Source organism: Hyperoodon ampullatus, assembly GCF_949752795.1.
Source record: "Hyperoodon ampullatus genome assembly, chromosome: X".
Lineage (NCBI taxonomy): Eukaryota > Metazoa > Chordata > Mammalia > Artiodactyla > Ziphiidae > Hyperoodon > Hyperoodon ampullatus.
The window spans coordinates 23283264-23306819 of record NC_136913.1 but is presented as its reverse complement, the minus strand read 5'-3'; the positions used below and the strand labels follow the sequence as shown (position 1 = coordinate 23306819).

General features: G+C 38.1%; 1 pseudogene across 1 annotated transcript; it reads right to left on the bottom strand.

Annotated features, from left to right (window-relative positions):
• Nucleotides 1–9518: 9518 nt before the first annotated feature.
• On the bottom strand, nucleotides 9519–10927 carry LOC307069034 (lysosomal dipeptide transporter MFSD1-like; annotated as a pseudogene). The gene has a single exon. The product of its transcript is annotated as a lysosomal dipeptide transporter MFSD1-like (transcript).
• Nucleotides 10928–23556: the final 12629 nt, after the last annotated feature.

Sequence of the window (23556 nt, the reverse complement as noted above, 5' to 3'; positions counted from 1 at the left end):
AGAAAAATTGGGTATGGAAGATGAGGAGATCTAGAAGGAGATTTAGGATTGGGACTTGCACAACTGAATGGATGGTAGTTGTTCCTCACCAATATAAGAAATTTCAAAAGAAGCATATAGAAATGGGAAGACGGTGAGTTTGTTGATAAGCCTCCGGAATGTGAGGGGTTCACAAGACGTTCATTTAGAAATGTAAAACATCAAGAAAAGAGCCTGGCCCATAGTAGACAGTCAGTAAATTGTAGTTCACCTTCCTTCTGAACCAAGAAGAAGTCTCATTAAGCTACTGAATATATGCAAATAAAACCTAAAGAGAGGGACTTCCACGGATGCACAGTGGTTAAGAATCCGCCTGCCAATGCAGGGGACATGGGTTCGAGCCCTGGTCCAGGAAGATCCCACATGCGGCAGAGCAACTAAGCCCGTGCGCCACAACTACTGAGCCTGCGCTCTAGAGCCCGCGAGCCACAACTACTGAAGCCCGTGTGACACAACTACTAAAGTCCACGCACCTAGAGCCCGTACTCCGCAGCAAGAGAAGCCACTGCAATGAGGCCAGTGCACCGCAACAAAGAGTAGCCCCTGCTTGCCACAACTAGACAAAGCCCATGCACAGCAACAAAGACCCAATGGAGCCAAAAATAAATTTAAAAAATTAAAAAAAAACCTAAAGAGAAATATTTGGTCTCCTTTCAGTTTCAAAATTGATTCTTCCTATATGTTTTGCACATGCTCTTCCCTTCACCTAGATGATCCTGCCTGCACAGTCCTCCAGGCTCTTTTCATCCTTCCAGTCTTGGTTTGAAGATCTTCTAAGTCAGGCCTTCTGTAATCATGTTCAGAAACAGTTACCTCCCAACTCAGTACACATCACATCTTCCTACAGATGACCTTCACAGAAAATTTCTGAATTTTCAAATAAATGATTCGTATTAGTTTATTTGCTTATTAGTTTATCTGCCTTTCCCTTTAGGTTCTATTTTAAGGTGAAGAAAGAAAGAAAAAAAGAAAGGGAGGGAGGGAGGGAAGGAAGGAAGGAAGAAGGGAAGGAAGGAAGAAGGGAAGGAAGGAAGGGAGGAAGGAAGGAATCAGTAGACTCCGTTTAAATTTGAAATTAATTATCCAATCTGTGGATATAAAAACTCCGTCATCTGTTCTTATTACAAATGTATGCAAAACCCACATTGTTTTCAGTTTTTGCATATTTCACTCCTTAACATCTCAGAATAAGGCAGGGAAGGAAGAGAAAGTATAAAACACAAAGAAAATTGTGCAACAGTCTCTTTCACAGATAATAATGATCTCCTGAGGTTTGTGCCCCACACCATGGCAAGTGTACTGATGATTAGAATTCTAACAAAAATTATGATCCAGCAAGGAAATGGCTCCACAATACCATCAGCCAGCTGAATGTATCTACAGCAATACAAGTCAAGAAAATCCTACTTAAGCATCTATTATAGGCAAACCAGTGTGCCATTTTTGGCAGGTGATAAAAAATGATTTAAAGTGATTTAAATGATTTAAAATGATTTAAAATGATTTAAAGTGAGGGTGTGTGGGTGGGGTTTAGGCCCAGTGCATTGGAGGGGGTCTCTAAGTGTAGAGGTAGGGCCCTGGCTGGGGGCGTAGGGGTGGGGCTTGGGTTCTGCGCAGTAGGAGGGAGGCTCTGGGTGCAAAGGATCAGGCCAGGGAGCCCAGCAGGCTTCCCTGGTGCCTAAGTGGACAGGAAAGCACTGGCCGCATTCGCTTCTTTTCCTCCACGTCCCCCGTTTCCCCCAGGGTCTCCCCCGTCGCTGCTGGACCCCTGACCGTGGATGGGTCCTAGTGAGTGTAGGAGCTCCTCCCCTCCCCCCAGCCACCCCTCAGGGGTGTCGTCCCGGAGGTCCAGGCTCCCCCTTCCCTCCCTCCCAGTCCCTCAGGATCCGCACAGCTGCAGGGGGCCTCGGTGAGCAGAGGGTCAGCCCTGGGATCTCAGCAGGCTCCCGGGGGCCCACGTGGGCAGGGGAACCTGGCCACGCTCCCTTTTGATCCTCTGCCCTCCCAGTGGTCCCCCAGTTTCCCCCTTCGGTCGTGGGATCCCTTCCCCTCTCCCAGCCACCCCTCAGGGGCGCCAGTCCCATCCTGCTTGCACTTCTCCTCCCCCCTCACTCCTCCCACATCCTACCCGGTCACTGGGGGTTCCTCCTATCCCCTTAGGTGTCTGTGGTCCCCCCCCGGTGCCTGGGAGGTGCCCTAGTTGTGTGGAGACACGAATTCCGCATCCTCCTAGTCTGCCATCTTGACCTTCTTCTCCCAAAATTTTAATAATGCTTATAACTCCCATAACCATTACTTTTAAATTAAGTTCAGGGTCTGCATTCTTCCACATCTGCTAATTTCTGACTTAACCATTTAGTGCTGTCATTTGATCACAAAGTAATTTCATTTGTACAATATTAATTGTACTTACTATTTATATCAATAATATTTCTTTATTTCTATGATCTTATTACTATTTTATATTAACTGGAAGCACTTACTGGTACCAGTGTCTCCATTCTGTCAATAGATAGTAGCAATGCATTGTGTTTAGAAGTCCACTCACCAGTTTTCTTCACACTATTATTAGTGCATACAGTCCTCAAAAATCGTACATTACTGATGTAGGATATAATAGTTGCCAATGAAAGGAAATTGCCTATTCATTTCTAAAATATACAGCATAAAGAAATAATTTACCTAATAAAACTGAATACTGTACTACATTGAGTTAAGATAATGAAACAGATTGAAGATGCAGGAATTACTTTTGTAGACATGTCAATTTTTAAATAACTTTGCTCTTTAATATCACTTCTTTCCCCTCAATTCATTTTATGTCATTAACATAATCTTTATAAATTTTAGGGGTTTTCCAGATAATATTGATTTATAATTGTATAATAAATGACTTAAAAATTGCCCTGCCTAAAGTTACAAATTTTGGAGCTTTCAACAGACTGCAATTTACCAATTCTTTTCCACTAATGATTATACATTAGTTCTGACTTCTGTTGGACCCTAATGGATATTATTTTCCAAATTTGGGGAAAGTATCAGTTTGCTGGTATTTAAAGTCATTTCCTTTTGTTCCCATACCAGCTCTAGATTCTCCTTAATAGAAAATGGGAAACTCTTTTCAATGTATTTTAGTTTTTCTTGTCTTCATTCCAAACATAGAGGCGGAGCATCAAAGGTGCTTCATTTGTGAAACAAAATTTAAGGTGAAACAGAATTAAAGGCAAAGCTAGCTCCTACCTTGGGCAAGTTCTGTGTAGAAATGTGGACCCCCTGCTCCCCAGACTTGTGCCTCATTGAAGATAAAATTCAAAAGTCCAAATATGCCAGGGAAAATTCTATCTTTAAAAAAAAATGGCTTGCTTCAAATGGGCTGGCCTTCATTTAAGTCAATAAGTATGTTAGTTTCTTGTTCACTGCTGACAAATGCTCCATAATACTCATTGGTCCTACAACTAAGCAAAAATACCAGTAGCCTATTAAGAAAGGTAGGCGGGGGCTTCCCTGGTGGCGCAGTGGTTGAGAGTCTGCCTGCAGAACCCGTGCAGGGGACACGGGTTCGAGCCCTGGTCTGGGGGGATCCCACGTGCCGCGGAGCGACTGGGCCCGTGGGCCACAATAACTGAGCCTGCGCGTCTGGAGCCTGTGCTCTGCAACGGGAGAGGCCGCGATAGTGAGAGGCCCGCGCACTGCGATGAAGAGTGGCCCCCACTTGCCACAGCTAGAGAAAGCCCACGCACAGAAATAAGGACCCAACACAGCCATAAATAAATAAATAAATAAATTTTAAAAAAAAGTTGAAGAGAATGAAAGAAAGGGGCAGCTTTGTATGTACTGTAATTTAAAAAAAAAAAAAAAGAATCCACCTGCCAATGCAGGGGACATGGGTTCGAGCACTGGTCCTGGAAGATCCCACATGCCACGGAGCAAATAAGCCCATGAGCCACAACTACTGAGCCTGTGCTCTAGAGCCCACGAGCCACAACTACTGAGCCCGTGTGCCACAACTACTGAAGCCCACGTGCCTAGAGCCCATGCTCTGCATGCAACAAGAGAAGCCACCCCAATGAGAAGCCCGTGCACCACAACAAAGAATAGCCCCCTGCTCACCACAACAAAGAGTAGCCCCCTGCTCACCACAACAAAGAGTAGCCCCCTGCTCACCACAACTAGAGAAAGCCCGTGCACAGCAATAAAGACCCAACGCAGCCAAAAATAAATAAAGTAAATTTATATTTTAAAAAAAGGTAGGCAGAAGATGTGAACAAGCAGTTCAGAGAAAAAGAAATTCAAATGGATATTCAATATATAAAGTATGCTGAACGTCACTCAAAATAGAAGAAATACAAATTTAAATGACACTGAAATACCATTTTTCATCTTTCAAATTGGCAAAAATCCAAAATTTTGTAAGCCTCTCTGTTTTGAAGATATAGTGAAATGGGCATTCTTACACACTGTAAGAATTTCAATTCGGAGAACCCCTATGCAGGGCAATTCGGCAATACCTATCTAATTGAGAAATACATAGGCTGCTTTACCGAACATTTCCACCTCTGGGCATTGATCCTACACATGTACGTGTGCTCAGTCAAAATGAGGTACAAACCAGATATTTCAGATCATCACTCATCCCAACCCTTGTTGCAGTTAGGTATGACCATGCCACTAAATTCTTCCCAGTGAAATATGGACAGAAGTCATAGGGACTTGTACCAAAGAAGATATAAGTTTGCTCTATTCATTCATCCTCCCTCCTCACTGGAATGGCCATGACTAGAGCTACCTCAGAAGCCATACTCCTTGATTCTGTTAACGTATTTTATGAGTTTTGAAATTTTTTTTATCAGAATCAACCCATAGCATGAAGCACTTAACCAGAAGGTACATATTATATACCTTGACAATATAAAAATGATATTATGACTGACAGAAAGTGATAGGTGAAAGAGGGAAGTAGAGCTGGAGGGAAATAGAGGGTCTAAGTTCCTTGTTTTACGTGGTGGGAAGTCAAGAGATACTTTCCCAAGTTGATGAAGAAGGAGGCATATGCTTATGGAGATTAGTAAAAGTATAATATCAGTAATCAAAAACTTGATTTTTAACAAACCCCAATATAGGAGAGTGATATATGGCATAAGGAAGCTAATCCTCTTTCATAACTTGGAGCCAATGCATATTGCCTAGTGATGATAAATCCCAAAGCAAAGAGATAAGCAAATGCATCCTTTAGAGTTAGTAGGCAATATCCTGAAGTATTAAAAAACATTCAAAAGTCATCACCTCTGGTTTGGGACAACATGGATGGATCTTTAGGGCATTATGCTAAGTGAAATAAGTCAGACAGAGGAAGACAAATACCGTATGATATCACTTATATGTGGAATCTAAAAAAGCCGAACTCATAGAAACAGAGAGTAGGTTGGTGATTACCAGGGGTGGGGTGGGGGAAATGAAGAGATGTTGGTCAAAGGGGTACAAACTTCCAGTTATGAGATGAATAAGTTCTGGGGATCTAATATACAACAGGGTGATTATAGTTAATAATACTGTAGTATGTACTTGAAAGTTGCTAATCTCATAAATCTTAAAGGTTCTAACCTTAAAAAATAAATAGTAATTATGTGACATCATGCAGGTGTTAGATAACCTATCATGGTAATCATTTTGCAATACATAAGTGCATCAAATCAACATGTTGTACGTCCTAAACTTACACAATGTTATATGTCAATTATATCTAAATAAAGTTGGTGGGGGGAAGTCATTACCTCTGAGGAATGAAGTTTAGCAAACACCTGCACCTCTCTTATTCCTCCTGTTGAATTCAAATAAAATTTAATGATTTTATTTGAAATTTGCATGCACAGTATAATCCTATTTTTGTAAGAATTTTCTCTATCCTTCCAGATATCCTTCTCTCCATATCTATTAATAAGATATTTGGAATGAAAAAATTAATTATACTATAGTTTCATTCCATTTATTAAGAAAATTTTTATTTCTTCTTTGTATTTCGGATGAGTTCGTTTCTTTTTTGTACTTCTGCTCTAATTTTGACCATGTATAATTTATTTAAAAATTAACATCATTAACATAAAGAGGCACAGACAACATTTTATTTTAAACAATTATTTTCATGCTTGAAAATTTATTTCAATGAGGTTTTAATTTGTTTTTGCTCTTCTGCATGTTTTAAGGGAGTTTTACTTTGTTGTTACTTTTCTACATTTACTTTTAATTGTACACCATTAATTTAAAAAGAAAGTGATTATTGTTAAAAAGGGAGGTGTAAAATGTTATGTATAGTACAGAAAATGTTTTCATTCTTGAAACTGATGAGGAATCTAATGGTGCCTAAACATCATTTCTAAATATAACTTCCATTTTATCATATAATAGTATAATTTTCTAATAGCTACTAATTTCTTTGCAAAAGTAATCTAGGTTATTGGTCACAATGACTATTTTAATTCACTGGGATACTTATGATTTGTGAAGGAAATATCTTAATATTCCTTAGAACACTGACAGGATATACATTTATTATTTAAAAATAAGAATAAGATAAAATCAGAAGAAAATGGAAAATCCTGAAGTTAAAACAAGATGAAACAGACTTTGACATCTGAAAGTGATCAGTGTGAGAGAAATGAAGTAAAATAGATGTTCTTTTCACTGTCATCCATACTGTTATGTGAGAAAGACCAGAGAGTGTACAGATTTTTTAAAAAGAAAATTCCCCTTCTACTGACTTCTGAGTAGCTCTATGAGCTTCAGGCTAACCACTGACTCCAAATCTAAACAGCATGGCAGGAGAAGATGGCTGGTTTCTAAACTACACATGAATGGGACAGTGGGCAAGCCTATTGCTCATCCATTCCTGTGGCCCAGCAAAGACCACTTGCCCTATGACTATATTCTCAGACAACAAAATATCCCTTCCTGGGTCAAATGAAGCTATTAAGACATTAGCAGTATGGTTTTTGAAGATGAACAGCATGTTAAAAGGGTAAAAATCTATTACGATTGCAAAATTGCCTGGAGCAAAGTGAGAATAGAACTTTCAAACTCCTTAACCTCATGCAGTGACCATCTTGCCAAATGGTAGTTCTCCTTCTAGTTTGATGGCCCAGCAGCTATCCCAGAAATAAAAAGCCCTTAAGAAACCTGGTAAAACATCCAGCTGCCATTTCAAATTTCTGAGGGAAAAATAAGCACAACTGACAGGCAAACCTAAATTTTGCAAAGACAAAAACCATTAGACTTTATAAAATTAATCAATCAGCTCTTTGGCAACATCACTGAACTCCATCTCACTAAAGCTGAGACATAGCTACAAAAATCTATTGTGATGTTAGGAGATCTTCATATAAGCACAGAATTAACATCATCAAATTTACTCATGTACTTCTAAATCATTAATAAAAAAAAATCTTAGACTATGAATAGACAAATAAAACTCTTCTAGAGAGAATGTTTAATCTTCACATTTTTCCACTCATCCCTTGCCAAGACACAATGATGAGAAAAAGAGGCACAGTGTAATTGTGAGACAAAAATGCAGGAAAACACACTAATTAGGACTAGGGCAAAGATGATTCTGGCTGTGAAAATATGAATTGAAGAATATTCTCAAAACTTTGCTCATTTTTAAAATGAGTGTAATAAAAAATGCAAATCAAGCTCATAGAGTTCACTCGTTCTGCTGTCTAGCTGGTGTTCGGGTAGGAGTGATTTATGAGAAGCATACCAATTGCACATAAATGTATCCTTCCAAAAATGCTTCAGAAAGCTATGAAGGACTTTGAACATGGTCCTCCAAATTTTCAAAATCTCAACCACAAGTAAAGAATCTGCTAAACAAATCCAGTTGGATTTCCTGAGACTTTCATTGTGTAAGCCTCAGGCACCTGTGGAAGAAAGCAGTCAGACTCTAAGTGCCTTCAGGCCAAGGCTGTGCTTGCATATATTTTTTGCTTTTGAGTTCAGTGCCCATAGTAGACATTTAGTAAATCTTTGTCAAAGGAAGGACAAAATAAGGAAGTAAAGATGGAAAGTAGGGAGGGAGAGATGGAGGAAGGAAGCAAAGAAGAATGGAAGGGAAGGAAGGAAGTTAAGGAATCTGAAGAGCAAAGCCATGTTCAATTCCCTGAGAACTGCTCAGAAATGACGTGTCATTTACATACATCTCAATACAAACGGATGAAATGAGAGGAAACGGGATGAAACACATCAATTAAATGGCTCTATAAAGTGGGAAGCTGATACTGCCACCAGAGGAATCGTAAGTGTATAATTTCTGGGGCGTGCTACTTCTCCAAGTTGTGTCATCCCAAGAGGAAGCCTCAATACTGGCAATGAAGACCCTGAAACATACGTTTGACTAGGTCTCCATATTGAAAAATAAGTCAAGTCCAAAATAAAAATATATTCATCCAGTCATCCAAAAGCCAATGCCATAATGCAATCTGTAAACAACCGTGGAGACTCAATCTTGTCTTTCTGGTTCCAGGCTGTAGCAATGTCTAAGGAATCTATCTGTATGTAGAAGGAGAAGTCTTAATTGTGAGAAATTTTTATTTGTCAAAAATCACAAATATTATTTAAATAGAATATTTTAAAAACTTAATTCCTAGGGGCAGGCAGAATATACAAGGAAATAAAACTACAGTGTTTTACTAAGAGAAACAGGAAAGAGGAACTAAATTTTTGGGCATGGAGATGGCAGACTAGATTTCTGCAAACTTTTTTTTCTTTTTTCCTCTTGCAGTGTTTTTATGTATCCTTGTAGATACGCAATTATCATAATTTACAGGACGTTTTTTAGTAATTAATTGGACTGTAAGAAAAACCGTACAGAAAGTTTGTACCACAAAATTATGTCCCTAAGGGATTAGGGTCCTCAGTAACAGAGAAATAAAGAAGCTCAAAAGGGTCACTGCTCAGCAACCTCTGGTAACTAAAGAGAGCAGAACACAATCTGCTATTTGTGGAAATGAGACTTCCTAAAAATATCTTTCGAATATTCCCTATTACAAAAGGGAATGCCTATTAAAATGCCATTGTTTATTCTACATAAAATATCCTTGCTAATCCCTCAAAAGCTTTTTTTTTGCTTTAAGATTAAAGGCCACATCCCTAAGATACACTTTGTGAAAATTATCTCAGTACAAGATCCGAAGATTTCCATTATTTACTGTACTTACTCAAAATCACCTGCATGTACCAGATGCAATTTTCTAAACTTCATCAGTGATGAGCCTATTCCAAAGCAGAATTCTTCAGCAATACAAAAGACACAGGCTAAAATAGTCCTCACAGTTATACTTCAAAATACATATATTCAAAATATAATAATTCTCCAGACCATTATTTTTCCTAACGACTAAACTCTAAATTAAAAGAAAAAAAAAATTGGAGGTTTTCAAACCAATGATGTGTGCAGCCCATTCTCATGACACAGTCATTTAAACTTCTCACTCTGCATGAGAAAGTTTTATTTCTTCCCTCTGTCTTACAGAATAATTTAGGTTCTCCCACCTTGGGCACGATTCACCAAGTAGAGTAAGACCACAGATAAAAGTGAGAAAGAAACACAGGCAATGAAGAAAACTTCTAAAAACAGATATCCCCAAGCATCCAATAGCATGCCAGCAATGATGGAAATGACTGCCAACCCAAGATTCTGAATGGACTGCATGAAGCCATATGCAGTTCCCAGTTGATGTTCGGGAACTACAAACGCCACCATTGGCCGCAATGCACAGGCAAGCAATGAGTAGGAGAGTCCCAGGAGACACAGCAATCCAAGGGTTCCACAGAGTGAATGCCAGCATCATGTGGGAAGCAAGAGTGGTCACCACTGCACACAGAACCCAGAGAATGTTCTTTCCTGTTTTATCCACCAGAAGCCCAAATATTGGGGACATGGGAGCTGATATTACATACACGATACTGTTAATGGCACTCGCTGCCTGGGAGGACAAGCCAAATTTCTCTGTAAAGAAAACTTTCCCAAGTCCAATGAAAGGGAACACAGCAACATAATAGCCGACACAGATGATAAATATGAGCCACAGGGGGAAGGAGAAGTCTTTCACATCAGTTAACTTGAAAACTTCACCTTTTTTCCTTGTTCTTTATGAAGGATTCGTTCTGCTCTCTGATCCAAGTAAGCAAGGGCCAAGGCACAGACTAGTGAAAGAATACATGTTATACCCCCGATCATAAGTGTGACCCCAAGGGTTGTGTGACCAGCAGAACCCAACGAAGCTTCAACCTTATAATACAGCCATCCCATGAGGTTCATGTTTACTGTACTTCCAATTCTAGCCATGCTAAGCTGGAGTCCAAACACCAAGTTTAATTCTTTGCCTTTAAACCAACTCAGAGCGTATGTATTCTGGGCAACTGCTAAGGACTCCCCACCAATCCCAAACACAAACCTTGCAAATTCCATCAGCCAAAAAGCACGAAATATTCCACCCAGAGCAAAAACAACCTGTCCAACGCAAACAAAGCAACTAAAAAATAATGGTGCCCCATCGTATTCCAAATACGCGGTCTACCAAAAAGCCACCAAAGAAACACAAAACTACATTGGGCCAAGAATCCCAGGCATACAGCAGCATGGATTTCGTGGTATTCACCTGCATATCCCGTTTAACCTGAGTCTGAAGGGCAACAGGATTATCATAGCAAAAATAGCTGCTGAAACCAAGGAAGCACATCAGCAACAGCACCAAAAGCCGGTGCGCCAGGCGACTGGGGTCGCAGAGGGCCAGCAGCGCCCCGGGGGCAGGGGTGTAACGGGGGCGCCTCTGCCGGCCTCGTTGGGGCCGCCAGGCAGCAGCGCCCTCGCTTCCTCCTCCTCCTCCTCCTCCATCGGGCCAACGGGAGAGATGACAGTCTGCAAACTTTTATATGCTCTTAGAAATGCCATTCTCCATTTTAATTCCTCAGTTTCTTAATAATCATTTTCTATTCGCCAAGCATATACCATCTAATAACTTGGAAGAGGAAGGTTACAACTTTGATAACAGAAGAAGTCAACCTAAAATGAAACACCAGTTAAAACACAACACAATGAAGTGGGAAATTCTCATTGAGACATATTAGCTTATAGACCCCTTTTTCCTCAATATATCTAGAAAAGAATATTCAATGTCCACCTTGTTGATTTCCCTCTCTGCTAGGAATTAGCTTTATAGTGTTTGTAAATTTGTTAATTTAATCCAAAGCCACAGGAAGGTTTTTTTTAATGACATCAATAGCACAAAATGTCATTAAAAGTAACAATTTTGTTCAACCAATGTTTTGGGTTTTTTTTTTCCCATTTCTACTTAGGTAGTTTACAGTACACTTGAAAATCAGTACTGTTGGCAGGGATATGGGAATGGATTGATGAGTGTGCTACAAGACAAATGACTGATTTTTTTCCCATCTATACTCAGCACTGCAGTAGCAAGGCCATTAGTTCATACCCAGAGTCTCTTTATGGCTATGAGGAAACTTGGGAGAAAGAAACTATCATCACCTTCAGTGAAGACAATGAGAACCATGCCAATATCAATCCCAGTTCCCATTAGGCTAATATGGCAGCCCTGAGACCACACATTTAGAAAGTCTCCACTTTGTCTTGAATTGCACAGGTGACCATTATGAGCTTAAAATGTGTCACTCAACCCTAGGGTCCATGACCAGACAGTGTAACTGTCGTGGACGGTGTTCAATTATGAAATGTGTACCAACTATTATCATCTGAATAAATACCTTCGAATCCTGCTGAGCCCAAAAATCCCATACACTTGACATAAAATACGTAGAGAACTGAGGTGAAAATGCCCTCAACTTACTAAGTATTCTCTGATTAGCCTAAGTTAACACTTCCACCTGTTCTTGGCTTTAAAGAGAACTCTTTCAGAGTTTGCTTATTCAGATCCAGCATTAGTATTTGAAGTTTTGCCTTATTTCTCCCTGCAACTCACTTCCCTTTGCTCCCCAAACACTACTCTCACTTGACTTTTCTCCTGCAGTCCTTCACACTCCTTTGTGATTCCCTCTATTGCTCTGAACGATTGGTAAATTTTTGTCTACACCAGGATTCTATCTTAACCTCTCTACTCACTCTACCTTCTTTAGTAATTATATCCATAGGCATAGCTTTGAAATGTCCTCTGCATAATTATGAACCTCACTTTCTATTTCCAGCCTGACCTCTCTGCTGCACTCCAGACCTGTGTATTCAGTACAGCTCTTAGACGTTTCACTTGACTCGATCACGCACTGTTGACACACGCAATTCACCACTAATATCCAACCTCCTCCTCTTTGGCCAGTAACAGAAGAGAAATTAGAGAAGCCAGGTACTCCTTCATCATCCTCTCTTGCAACTAGGGTTGACCAAGTGATACAGTTCTGGCCAATGAGATATAAATAGTAGTTTTGTGCAAAGGCTTCTGGGAAAGCAAAATCTGTTGTTTGTTCCCTGTCCACTTTTTTTTTTTCCTAATGCCTGGTGATATTTTAGGGCCTTTTCATATATTTCTTAGGCTTTTGGATGTCCTCTTTTGTCATGTGCCCATTCAACTTTTTCCCCATTTTTTCTATTATGGTATAGCTTTTAACTGATTTGCAGGAATCTGTCTGTAATGTGGAAACAAGTCTCTCTTGGATATAGATCTTGAACGTATTTTATTATAGTCTCTGGGTTGCTTTTTCACTTTCTTACTGGTGTCCTTCAATGAACAAAAGTTCCTAATTCTAGTATACTCTAATTTGTCATTTTTCTTTCCTTTATGAGTAATGTTTTTCATATTCTATTCTGAAAATCTCTGCCTACTCCAGAATCATGAAGATATTTTCTGTTTCCCTCTAAAATTATGGTGGCTTTAATTTTGTAATTAGTATTGAAATCAATCTGGAATTAATTTTATATACTGTGAGGTAGAGTACAGATAGGCCTTTTTCAATATGTATATAACAAATACACCCAACACCATCTAGTAAACTGTTCCTTTCCCAATGCACCATAATGTCATAAATCACACAATCAGATGTGTGTGGGATTGTTTCTAAGCTATTCTAGTTCATTGATCAGTCTGTCTGCCATGTACCAACACCAGACTTTTAATCATCACAGCTTTATAGTAGAACTTGATATCTCGGGTGAACATCTTCCATCTTAGTTCTCCCTAAAGATTGCCTTGGCTTATTTTTTGGCTCACTGATGTCCATATACATTTTAGAATCAGTTTTTTAGATTCTCCAAAAGTAAAGAAATAATCTGCTATGATTCTGACCATGATTACATTGAGTCCACAGAGAAAACCTGGGAAAACTGCCATCTCTGGACACTGCATTTTCCAACCCATAAATGTAGTATATGCCTCCATTTATTTGGGTCTTTATTTTGAGAATGTTTTGTAGTTTATATCGTACATAGTTGCACACATTTTGGCGTATTTTGTTACGTTTACTCCTGGGTATTTTATGCTATTTTAAGTAGTATATTTCATTTTCTGTGTGTTTCTGTGTGTTTGCTTCTGCTATATATAATTGGTTTTTGTATATGTTGTATGTTGCTAAGTAATTATGTTTGTTTGTAGATGCTTTTGAGTTTTTGTCATTTTTATTCCAGTTTTATTTCTTCAATTACAGCCCATATTCCTTTTTATTTCTTCTATGCTAATCCATATGCCTACTATTTCTTTTTCTTTACTTACTACACTGGTTAAGACTTCTTTTATTATGTTGAATAGAAGTGGTGAGAGCAGGCATACTGTCTCATTCCCAATCTCTGGGGGAAAGGTTTCAATATTTTGCCATCAACTATATGGATTGCTTTAGAACTTTTGTAGATATTCTTTATCTAATTATGGAATTCCCTACTATTCCTGATCTACTAAGGTATTTTTTTCTTTTTTTTTCTAAGGTATTTTATAATCATATGATTTCTCTCCCTTTTTCTGTTAATGTACTGTATTACATTGCTTGATTTTTAGATGTAAATTGCTTTTTCATCCCAAGAATAAATCCTATTTGTTTTAATCTATTACCCTTTTTCTTCATCGCTAGATTAGCAATTGTATTCATTTGCTAAAGCTGCCATAACAAAGTATCACAAACTGGGTGGCTTAACAGAAATTTACTGTTTCCCAGTTCTGGAGGCTAGAAGTCTGAAATCAAGATTTTGGCAAGGTTGCTTCTTTCTGAGGGCTATGATTGAAGGATATGTTCTAGGCCCCTCTCCTTGGCTTGCAGACAGCCGTCTATATGTTCACATGGCACTCTCCCTGTATACTTGTTTGTCTCCAAATTTCCCCCTTTTATAACGTTCTCAGTCATATTAGATTAGGGCCCACTCTAATGTCTTGCTTTTAACTTGATTACCTCTGTAAAGACCATATCTTCAAATAAGGTCACATTCTGAGGTACTGGGGGTTAAGAGGTCAACATAGGAATGTGGGTGGGGGTGGGGGAGGTGGGGAGGGAGAATGGACATAAATTAACCCATAACAGATATATAAACATATTTTGTTTAGAATTTGTACATCAATTTTCATGAGAGATTTGACTGTAATATGCCCTTCTTGTCTGTCTTGTTTTAATATTAAGGTTACGCTGACTTATATTTGCAAATTTCAATTTCTCTGATTACCACAATGATTTGGGATTTTTACACGTTTGTATTTTGTCTTCGTATTTTGTGGATTACCTCTTCATGTCTTTCACATCTTTTGCTTTGAGGATACATATTTTTCTTATTAACTAGGAAAAATTTTTATTATAAGTCTGTCTACTGCATTATGCTATATTTTTTCCAGTGGATTTTATATGTTTTTAGGTAATTAGATATTATTAATACATAGGTATTCAAGTTATAATTCTCTTCGTGGCTTTTATTGTTTACTGTCATGTCCCCTCCTAATGAAACCCCCCCTTCATGTCAAAATTATAACATTTTCAACACTATTTTCACTATGCATTTTATTGCTTAATTTTTGTATCTGTATCTTTAACATATCTGCAATTTCTCTCAGATAACATAACCATCTAAATTTATTACCTTATATACTTAACTTGTTGCTTCTATATCACTTAGTGGATAGTGCAACATTTTAACCCTTATTTGAAACGCTAACTTCAAAGTATGATAAATTTGTATTCAAATTATGATTCGTTCTGTACTTTCAATTCTTCTCAACTCAGTTGTCTATCAATATGTAAACCAATACCCACTTTAATTACTGTAGTTTTCTAATACATTATAATATGTTTAAGATTAAATACTATGGCAATGTTACATAATTCTCGATACATTTCTTTTAAAATTTTGCCCATGCTATTCTCATGTGTTTATTTGTTCAGATAAACTATAGAATCCCTATTGTTAAGATCAGAAAAAAATAATATGCCACTGGGATTTTTATGAGAATTGTGTTAAATGTATAAACCGACTTGAGATATAATTATCATCTTTATAATTCTAAGGAATCCATCCCGGAAAACAGTATGTGTCTCCATTTAACCAATCCTTCTAAGACTCCGTTTACAGTTTTGTAATTTTCTTCATATAAGTCTTGCACATTTGTGGTTAAGTTTGTTCTTCGGCTTTAAATTTGTTTGAAGGGGATAGAATATTTTGTTTCATTTTACTTCTAACTGGTTATATTTGTTAACTTTCAAACTGTAAACGTTATTTTAAAATTTATTTAGGAATACTTTTTCTCACATCATTGAGGATAGCTGCTCAGATTGTGTAATGTAAAATTCTAGTGTGCTGTTTTCATATACACTGCAATATAAATGATACACCCTGGAGTTGTCTGCAGCCTCAATATTTTAATATACTTAATTGAATTTGGCTTTCTAGCTAAAAAATTGAATACTTTAATATCCTTTATTTTTAATGTTAAATTAATTCGTATTTTTAAGAAGAAAGGCAAATATTCTTTGCAAGTTTAAATGTTTTGTCTTCTTTGTTATCATCTCAGTAGTTCACTCAGGATTGCAAACTATAGAAATGGTACTGATGCCAACAAAATGGTTATGTAAATAAGGAAAGAACATTCACAGTAGAGGGACATGCAATATTTTTCCTCACACGGCGCACTCGTCTCTATCATGTTTCCACAATCAGATTAAACTCAGTAGGCCTAACGCAGAGCTAATCTTCCTCCTCACACCAAAGAGCCACTCCTATTGGCCTATCCTTTTTCTATCAACTGGTCACAGGCACACTAAGTTTAAAAAGCTCACAGGCACCTTCTCAACCTCCAACAAATCCACATATTCAATCAGTTCTTCCCTCATGATGCATTTCAAGTCTACTTTTGTATTTTCTCTTTCACTGCCAGGATCCTAGACAAGGCTCATGTTACAGCAGTCTGGCTTCTTTAATTATAACACTCTAACACAGAAAAGTTATCATTCTTATTCCCCACATAAGGTTTAGCCCCATTCTCTGGGACTAATTTTTGTCCAGGGACAACGTTAGTACTCAGCCCAGTAAAAAAGCATCAAACTTGGCTTGACCATTTGTTTTTTTCTGAGTCCTCAGTAGGGGGATTCCCTTCACCGTTCCCTAATCATATTTGACTACCTTCTACCACTGTTCCTGCAGCCACTCTTCTAACTTCACTGACTTCGCCTACAGCCTAGTTTCCTAGAGTCTGGGTCCCCAGAACGCACCACCAGAGCTCCCCATTGAATGCAACTGCTTGAGCTTCTGCCATCTCTGAAGCGCTTTAGCCTCTGCCAAGCACCAGTACCAATTGGCTTTGATCTTATAATTGGTTTGGATTCTTCTATAACATGACCTCCCCCAGTTTCACGTCAGTCTTTGACCTTAGGAAAAATGTCCCAATCTTGTTCCCATATTCAAAACACTGACATTGGCTTTAGTCTACAGATGTTCCCAGATCACTTAAATAACATCAGCAATCGGTGATTGCTCAAAATGAATAATTAAAGAAAGCTGACATGTTTAAAACAAATGGCTACACAGGAACGCTAACCAGATAATAGAGAAAAAAAGTAGTTTTCAGTTTCCTGAAATATGCATCTCTCATGATTCAACCATTAAAATCAATCAGCCGAATGCTTTCATTTATAAATGTCAAAATTGTGCAAATTTTTACTTCAAAGTAAGTGCTTCAAACAATATTGCTGGGACTTCCCTGGTGGCACAGTGGTTAAGAATCTGCCTGCTAATGCAGGGGACAGGGGTTCGAGCCCTGGTCCGGGAAGATCCCACATGCCACGGAGCAACTAAGCCCACGCGCCACAACTACTGAAGCCCGTGCGCCTAGAGCCCGTGCTCCACAAGAGAAGCCACTGCAATGAGAAGCCCACGCACCACAACGAAGAGTAGCCCCCACTCGCCGCAACTAGAGAAAGTCTGCGCACAGCAACAAAGACCCAATGCAGACAAAAATTAATTAATTAATTAAAAAAAACAATATTGCTACGTGAAAACTGAAAATGTCAACACTTCCCATTGTGTTTTATTATTTGGAACTGTTAGTGTTTATGTCAGACATATAAATAAAACAATGAGGAACTTTTCATTTCTAGGGTGACACTTGAAAATCACACAGAATTTAATTATGCCTGCAAGAATGCTTGTTGGAAAATTGACCTCAAATATCATGAAAGCTCTCTAATCTGACTCTTTGAGGTTTGTGTTCTTGCATTTTCTTCTGTGTGGCAGAAACAGCAAGTCTTCTCTAATAATTATCAACATTGATAGAAGATGTCATTAGGGCCAGGTTTTTTTTTTTACAGCAGAGGGAGAAGTATGTAGATGCATTTTTATATGCCTATAAAAAAGTGGTATTCGGTAGCAATGCATAATAGAGAAACAGACAGATGACAGCCATGTAACCCTAGAGTTTTAAATAAAACTCTATACTTCAAATGATGTTTTTCCTAAAATGTCAAACATTTATTTTGACTTACAAAGTCTGTTTTCCCCCAAAGGTAATTGAAGGCTGTTAAGGGAAATGATTCTGCATGAGTTCAAAGCTTCTGATAGAGCCTTTTAAACACCCCCATTTCTCAACGCTCTTTGGCATAAGTGAATGCACTGGCCAGTCAAGCTAGCTGTTATTGGTCCAGCTTATTAGAGCCAAGGAAATAGATTCTGAAGAAATCAGAATATTCAGGGTGCTCTGAAGAGCTTCCTGTCCAAAGTCAGGCCAAAGTCTTTGAGGGAAAGCCAAGAGTCAAAGCCAGGTACACCAGAAAGAAGCACGAAGTCCAGAGAGAGAAGCAAGCTCACTAATGGCAGAGAAGGAGCCAAGAGTCAGAAGCCAGATGGATACTGAATTTGAGTGTGAGCAAATGGAGGCAAACAAGACAGCTCTGGCACAACTGCCTTCCAAAGAGGGCAAGATCAACATGGATACCAGTGCTCTTCCAATAGGTACCACTGATATTTGCAGAAAAGGCATTACAGCAGTAACTTCCAATATGAGAAACTCCATTTAGATCATCACTTATGGAGAAAAGGTTACTAACAGAAAAAGAAAACTGTGCCTTCCAATAACGAAAGAGAGAAATTTTTTAAAGAATTAAAGATGAATCAGTTAGACCACACAATACAATCTACTTTATCCAAGACTCTATTGACTAATATTGACCCACCTACACATCCATAATGCAATCATAACATATGGTTACAAGAAAGACCCTCCGGCTTTACAGCATTCTGAAGTACTTGCTTAGTAATGGATGAACAAATTATATTTCGAATAATTTGGAACTCAACTGTAATCTATTTTCTTAAATGAGAAATTAAGTCAATTAAACATTTTAACTGCCTACTTATTATGTACAATTGAATGATAGATATGGTACTTTTCTTCCTCAGAATATTTTATTAATCACACCAACATCATACCAGACAACAGAAAGTTTTCTGACTAGACAGAAATGTAAAGATAGGACTAAACATGAGGAATAATGCTTTATTTCTGCTCTGAAGTTATAAAATTAATACTTGACATTTGTTAAACATGTACTAAGTGCCAGGTACTATTTTATATACTTAACACATATCGCCTCTTTTAATCTGAATAGCAGTCTGATTTAGTATTTACTATTATTATTTTATAGTTGAAAATTAAGGTTTAAAGGTATTGAATAACTTGGTCAACCTCACAGAGCCAGTAAATAAAGGACTTATCAGCATTAATATATAGATAGGCAAGCAGGAGATGCACACAGGGGAGAAGATGATAGAGAAAAATATTCCTGTTCATTCTTACATCTTTTAAATGGCAGACTACAGCACGCCCAACTTAAAATTAGGTAGGACTTAGAGATGAAAATGATTAGCTAGGGTAAAGAATGGAAATAGAATAACCTTTGGCCTTAATTTAGGCTAAACTATGTGAAATTCCCAGTACTTTAATATTTTGACCTACAAAAATGGTACTCATACGATTCAGTCTAATACGTCCTTCTACAAAGCACTTAAAAGCACAATTATATTGCCTCAATATTAGAAGTCATATTACCCATATTACCACTCCCTGTGAAATTCCTAATTTGGATTGATATATAAATGATTCATTTGGGCATGCACAGAATATTAAAAACTATTTAAAATTTGGAAAGTATCTATTACTACAATAGTTTGATTCAAGTAGTAACTTAGTAACAATGTTTAAAATAACCTTAACACATTTTATCCAAAAATCTCAAAATATTTTAAAACCAATACTTCGTAAATCCCAGATCTCTGTGATGTGGGTAAGCTCTTATAACTATTCTTAAACAGCTTAGAAGCCAAAACATAAAAAAATTTAAGTGGCTTCTTCCTGTCATTCAATGAGTCAGCAGTGACAGTAACAGCTTGAATTACAGGACATTATTTATTCTGTGCCATACAGTCAACTTCACAATGTCACATCAGGGGACATATTTTGTTTGGCTTTCATATAATAATTGATATCCCTCCAACACTATTCTACCTAAGTGAAAATATTAAAAATAATTTGGTGATTATAAGTAATGAATGAACCAGATGAAAACAATAAAACATTGGCAATTGAGTTTGGCTCATCTTCGTAGTGGCACCACAGCTGGTGTCCAGCAGCACCATGCTCTGTTTTATTGCAGAGTTACAGCCACCTACAGTAGCACCGTCTCACTTTATTCACAATCTTCCAGCTGGCTCGCTTCCCTTTTAGACTTGGTCCACAGTCAGTCAAGTGAAATCTCTTGATTCCACTAATACTCACAAGTCATTCTGCATTTGTGAACTGTCAAGTGTCTGAATTGTTTCGTAGTCTATTTGGCCAATATTGCATTCTAAACTGAGTGCCTCATTAAATGTTATTTGAATAAAGGAATCCCTCATTATGCAAAGAGGAACTAGAATACTGAGATGCCAGCAGGCCACAAAAGTTAAGCAACTGAATTTGTCATCTACTGAAATGCCTGATCAAAATCCTGAGAAAAGTTCCACTTCATGGTGACTTTGCCAGCCTAAGTTTCACTCACGGTAAGAGGTTTTCACTGAGCAGAAAATGCTTATATTATACATATAACTTTCCCTTCGCATGGTCCTGATACACAAAAATTTCAGTTACCCCGATTTAGTTAAAAAATACCAGTCCTGGAAATCACATGATCCAAATTTCAATTACCACAGTATATTAACTGTGAGAAATTGCCTAAACTACAAACCAAGATGTTAGCTCTTCAGTTCCATAGATCATTCTGTAAATAACAGTTTTATATCATGAATAACAACAAATCAAGTCCCTTCTTTCAAAATCTGTCAGCGATTAGTCACTGAGCATGTATTATTCAGTTCACACACAGCAAAGTGTATAGTTCTGTTGCCTCCTTGTTTCCCCACGATAAACCCACATGACATTTTTTTAATGGATAATACAAATAGGCAATTGGGCAACAAAATGTAAGTGCAACAAAGAAACAAAAAGTGATAACCCTAGAAGTGAGATCCAAATAGAACATAAATAGATTTAGAGAAGAAATAGTTGACTGTGGGAATGGTATCACAACCATTGAAGAGACTCTCGTTATGCAGTCAGAGGAACTTAGGGAAGGTGAACTTAGTGACATAATTAAGGGCAGTGGTTGTGATAAAAAGTATGATATTGTTCCATAAGGAGTGATGCCAGCAACAAAATCTTCACGAGAGTTCCAAGGAACTCTGGGAGATATTTCATGACACTGAATGAACAATGGATAAAACACTGGAAGCTGATCCTATCTTAGAAAAAGGGTATGATAATTCATCAAAGCATAGAAAAGATTCTTATTCTGTGTCATAAGTTACATGACAAGAAGAAAGCAAGCACTATTCAAACTATTCTTGCTAAGTTGTTGAAAAAGAAATGAAACACTTTAATTCTCACTGTCTGGGTTTTAAATAATGGAGTACTACACACACTAGTTTTATTGTTATTTTACTTCTCTCTACATTTATAATTGAAAATAAGAGTTTTAGTATTTTGATAAGAATGTTCAAAGGTCAGAGAATAATTATAATTTTCCCCACTGATTATTAAGATCACTTTGCATGATTTCAAACCACACAATCATTTTTATGGTCCTGTACTACTCTGCAGAGACACAAAGTGAGTACAGAGTATTTCCTGTAGTTTTTTAGGGGTCAAAAATCAATCTCCTGCTAAGAACTAGAAATTCTGGACTAAAAGTTTAAATGGATACATTTAAAAATTATCTGGTTGAAGGCATTAGAGAACCATCAAGGCAATGATGACTTTTTTTTTCACACAAGAGTAGAGATCTAGGTAAGAGGAAGTTCTAGGGAGCTACAGAGTCTCTGGACCACCAAAAGTGCTCAGAACATGAGTATCAAATGAGTTGGTGAATGAATAATAAATGAAGGAAGGAACTCAGCTTCTAACTATTATTATTACCCAGGTTAGGAGAGTAGTGTTAACAATTATTCTTTGTGTGATATGGGAATCTCCACAAGGGTTCTCAACTTACCAGGAATAGAAGCAGCTGGTAAATTAACCTATTGACAGCATCATCAATTTGCGGCAGGGGGATGGGGGTGGGGGTGGGGGTGGAGGGGCGAAGTGCCACAGAAAGCTTAACTAAAGAGTGTCAACAATAAAGAGAGAATGACAGTTTGAGTCTTGATTTCTCATCTGATATTCTGATTACTGTCTACCATCAGTATGTTTTAAATAAAGAATCAAATATACTACATTTTGAAGACACAATTCACTAAGGAATCACCCATATGTGCACGTAGAATAAACTTACCTATCAGAGTGGAACCTGCCATGATCTTCCTCTCCTGTTCCAATCCCTTATTAAGGAGATATGTTGAAATGCCCCTTGTTTTCTGCAACACTGCAGGGAAGACCATAGCCTCTGATGCCCACCACTTCTAATTTGAGTTCAGCACTCTCTTCCTGTGACTCAATCATAAGTTCAGAGTCTGGACCTGAGAAAGAAATGAGCAGCTATTAAATTTTGGCTCTCAATTCCCTACCCTCCCTGTACAAATTCTGAGCCCATCTGTCTAACCTTTAAGCAAACCAATCCTTAATGGTTTAATTTAATTGTTATACAAGTCCATATATGCTTGAGCATATAAGTGGCAGGTGCATATGAGTCTAAGGAGGACTGCAAAGCACATTTTTAAAAAAATAAGTTTATTTATTTTTGGCTGCGCTGGGTCTTCGTTGCTGCACACAGGCTTTCTCTAGTTGCGGCGAGTGGGGGCTACTCTTCATTGTGGTACGTGGGCTTATCACTGCTGTGGCTTCTCTTGTTGTGGAGCACGAGCTCTAGGCGTGTGGGCTTCAGTAGTTGTGAGACATGGGCTTCAGTAGTTGTGGCTCACGGGCTCTAGAGCACAGGCTCAGTAGTTGTGGCGCACGGGCTTAGTTGCTCCGTGGCATGTGGGATCTTCCCGGAACAGGGCTCGAATCCGTGTCGCCTGCATTGGCAGGTGGATTCTTAACCACTGTGCCACCAGGGAAGTCCCTGCAAACACATTTGAAATAAAAACATGATAAGAATTCATGTCAATTTTAGTTATCACTTCAATAGTAGTCAAGAGATTTTTGGAAAAAAATCACTTCCATATGATATCACATTTTGACACACAGTGATAAACTGTGGTTTCATAGTCTACGTACTTTGATGATACTCTTTGGTTAGCTTAGAAACAAAGCCAAATAACTTTATTAGGGAGAGAAATAAGGAAGGATTTTTCCCTGTAAGTTCCCATGGTCAGACTGCAACATTTATCTGAGAAAACCCTAGGGAGAAATTAGAGGAGCACAAGTATACTCCTCAAATAGAAACAATAAAGGTTATATTAAAACAACACATCTGGGACTTCCCTGGTGGTGCAGTGGTTAGGAGTCCACCTGCCAATGTAGGAGACACGGGTTCAATCCCTGCTCTGGGAAGATCCCACATGCCGCAGAGCAACTAAGCCCGCAAGCCACAACTACTGATCCCGCATGCCACAACTACTGAAGCCTG